We start from the raw sequence: 4,231 nt of genomic DNA, 5'->3' as shown, positions 1-4,231 counted from the left end.
TCTGTTTTCAGAGAGAGCGAGAGAATGCTAATTTGGTTCAGAGCAGACCTAACCCACATTTAATGAGTCAAAACAGGAACATTATACATCTGGCTAGAAACAGAAAAATGTCCTTGTGTGCTACCTACAGTGCATTCGGAAAGTATTAAGACTGTCACGAACCGGCTCAAAACCCGGAACAAAAGGGAGACAACGTGGAGATAAGGAGTAACAAAATATAGATTTATTAAATAAGTAACTAAGTATAATATACAATGGTGTGTGTAATCAGTAGTGTAAGTGAGTGTTTTGTATGCATGAATGTGATAATGCAGGGTGTTGAAAGATGCTAAAGCAAACAACCAAAAAACCACCAAGAAACACAACAAAATCTATAAATGTGTCTGCATGGAGAGAGTCTCTTCCATGAATGTGGAAGAGGTCTATTTATCCTGGGACACACCGGGCCCAGGTGTTTCCCATGTAGCTGACGACCCTCCCAACTCCGCCCACCCGCATCCTAATAAGGAAACAAGAACAAACAGAGAATACGGCAGACAGAGTGGGAAGGTCGTCACATTCCCCCCCATTAAACCGGGGACCAACAAGTGCCCCGGAACAACGGCACAGCCTCTGCGTCCCAAATTGATGAGGGGTTATGTGTTCACACCTCCACCTGCCCCAGAGGCTGTGTCCCAAAGTGGCACAGCCTCTGTGTCCCAAATTGATGAGGGGTTATGTGTTCACACCTCCACCTGCCCCAGCCAACCTCCTCCCCAGACCTCAGCAACCTTTGCGCATAGGAAGCAATGTTTAAGAGGAAAGAAGAACACAAGACCAGGAGGGAACAGACAGGAACTTGGCACAAAAGACCACAACAGCTACAAACTCAAATCAAATTTATTTATATAGCCCTTCGTACATCAGCTGATATCTCAAAGTGCTGTACAGAAACCCAGCCTAAAACCCGAAACAGCAAGCAATGCAGGTGTAGAAGCACGTTGGACAAACTCCAACGAAAAGAACATCAGGGTCCTTCTTCATTTTTACAACAACTCCCAACGATTCATAGTCACTTCACAACGTAACAGAATTTCACTAATTTCAATCATTCAACCTTGTAGTGTTCAGCGATCTTCAACAGCTGTTCTTTAGTACATAAGTCTAACAGTTCCTCTGATGGAAAGCGAATGAACTTGTCTACATGAGACACCATAGTCATAAGTAAATAATCGTGCTCAACCCCTCTGCTGAGCACATCTGACCACAACCAGAGAAATGACAATCACCCTGAGCACCACAGAAGAGAGATGAGATACGGAGCTTCCCCAAAACCTATAATAACTCAACCCTAGTCTTCGTGCAGATTTGAGTGGGTATTTACGCACTGTAGCCCGCTGGTAAGGAAATAGAACTCCCCAGCATGCTGGAAAATTCCACCAAGCCACGGATGTGCCCCCGAGACAACTGCTCAGTCCACAGACACCACACAAAAATAACCAACACTTAACCATGCCCAACATATACAAAATTGAAACACGTCGCTAAGCCTATCAGGGGGAAAAGGCTATAGCTCCGGGTAGCAAGTTCCACTACCCTACCCAAATCTCCCACCGAGGTACACAGCCGATTACTCATGTCCTCAGACTGATGTCCCAACAGAAAGTAGAACAAGTTTCCAGGCTAGGCAGGGCCTGGAAATTAGCCATTATCTCTCTCCAACGCAGCACACAAACCAAACAACAAAGGCAACCAATACTGGATCTATCTACCTCAAACAAAATATGCAAACCAAACACGTACCTCCACGGTCTCCCAAATAAATATGTTCAAATATCCCGGATGAGCCCCCACTTGTCACGAACCGGCTCAAAGCCCGGAACAAAAGGGAGACAACGTGGAGATAATGTAGCTGTAGCTGACGACCCTCATAAGGAAACAAGAACAAAGAGAGAATATGGCAGACAGACTGGGAGGGCGGTCACAAGACCCCTTTACTTTCTACACATTTTGTTACCTTACAGACTACTTCTAAAATGGATAAAATATGTTTTCCCTCGTCCACACACAATACCCCATAATGACAAAGTGAAAACAGATTTTCTGGAATCAAGAGGGCATAAGTGTGACAAATTCTTCCAACCATCCCTAGTTTTTCAACTGGAATTTCTGCAGGAGAAAAAACAGAACCAACTGAGGCTGACTTTTAACCCACCGGTAGATCAGTGGTGGTCTGTGCCATTTAAGATGAGGGAGGATGATTTAAAAAATGTATTATAAACCATTTACATAAGGATTCAGACCCTTTACTCAGTACTTTGTTGAAGCACCTTTGGCAGCGATTACAGCCTCGAGTCTTCTTGGGTATGATGCTACAAGCTTGGCACACCTGTATTTGGGGAGTTTCTCCCATTCTCCCAATAGCACAGCTATTTTCAGGTTTCTCCAGAGATGTTAGATTGGGCTCTCGCTGGGCCCTTCAAGGACATTCAGAGACTTGTCCTGAAGCCACTCCTGTGTTGTCTTGGCTGTGTACTTAGTGTCGTTGTCCTGTTGGTAGGTGAACCTTCATCCCAGTCCGAGGGCCTGAGTGCTCTGGAGCAGGTTTTCATCAAGGATCTCTCTGTACTTCATCCCGTTCATCTTTCCAGCGATCCTGACTAGTCTCCCAGTCCCTTACACTGAAAAACATCCCCACAGCATGATGCTGCCACCACCATGCTTCACCGTAGGGATGGTGCCAGGTTTCCTCCAGGCGTGACGCTTTGCATTCAAGCCAAAGAGTTCAATCGTGGTTTAATTAGACCAGAGAATCTTGTTTCTCACGGTCAGAGTCCTTTAGGTGCCTTTTGGCAAACTCCAAGAGACCTGTCATGTGCCTTTTACTGAGGAGTGGCTTCCGTCTGGCCACTCTACCATAAAGGCCTGATTGGTGGAGTGCTGCAGAGATGGTTCACCCATCTCCACAGAGGAACTTTGGAGCTCTGTTAGGGTGACCATCAGGTTCCTGGTCACCTCACTGACCAAGACACCCCTCCCTCATTGCTCAGTTAGGCCGGGCGACCAGCTCTAGGAAGAGTCTTGGTGGTTCCAAACTTTTTCAATTTAAGAATGATGGAGGCCACTGTTCTTGGGGACCTTCAATGCTGCAAACATATTTTGGTACTCTTCCCAAGATCTGTGCCTCGACACAATCCTGTCTCGGAGCTCTACGGAAAATTCCTTCAACCTCACGGCTTGGTTTTTGCTCTGAAATGCACTGTCAAGTGCGACCTTTTATAGACAGATGTGTGCCTTTCCAAATCAAATCCAATCAATTGAATTTACCACATGTGGACTTCAATTAAGTTGTAGAAACATCACAAGGATGATCAATAGAAACAGGGTGCACCTGAGCTCAATTTCAAGTCTCATAGCAAAGGGTCTGAATACTTATGTAAATACGTTTATTTATTTTTTATACATTTGCAAAAAAAATTAAAAAATCTGTTTTCACTTTGTCATTATGGGGTATTGTGTGTAGATTGGAGAGGATTTTTTAAAAATTTTTATGAAGCTGTAACGTAACAAAATGTGGAAAAAGTGAAGGGTTCTGAATACTTTCCAAATGCACTGTATATCCTCCTAATAGAATCTCCATACTTTAACAATGACAGCTTCTCCATCCTAGAGGAGGAGATCAACCATTTCCAGGCCCAGGGACATGTACTAGTCTGTGTCAACTTAAATGCCAGAACTGGACAAGAACCTGACACTCTCAACACACAGCGGGACAAACACCTACTTGGAGGTGACAGTATTCCCTCCCAAATATTCCCCCCTAGACACAACCATGACAAAACAACCAATAAAAACATGTCACAACTCCTGCAGCTCTGTCGCATGCTGGGTCTGTACATAGTCAATGGTAGGCTTCGAGGAGACTCCTATGGTAGGTACAGCTCATCCCTTGGCAGTAGTACTTTAGATTACTTTGTCACTGACCTCAACCCAGAGTCTCTCAGAGTGTTCACAGTCAGTCCCCTAACACCCTTATCAGATCAAAGCAAAATCACAGTCTATTTGAACAGAGCAATACTCAATCATGATGTGTCAGCCTAAAGGTACTGCACAATATTAAGGAATGCTATAGATGGAAGGAATCTAACGACTTCTGGGAAAATGTAAACACACTAAACAAACAACAACATGAAGACTTATCTATCCAAAATAGAGATGGATAAACCACTTCTCCAATCTTTTTGGCTCTATA

This window comes from Oncorhynchus kisutch, linkage group LG30 (assembly GCF_002021735.2).
Source record: "Oncorhynchus kisutch isolate 150728-3 linkage group LG30, Okis_V2, whole genome shotgun sequence".
NCBI classification, from domain to species: Eukaryota; Metazoa; Chordata; class Actinopteri; order Salmoniformes; family Salmonidae; genus Oncorhynchus; species Oncorhynchus kisutch.
This window is presented reverse-complemented; position numbering follows the sequence as displayed.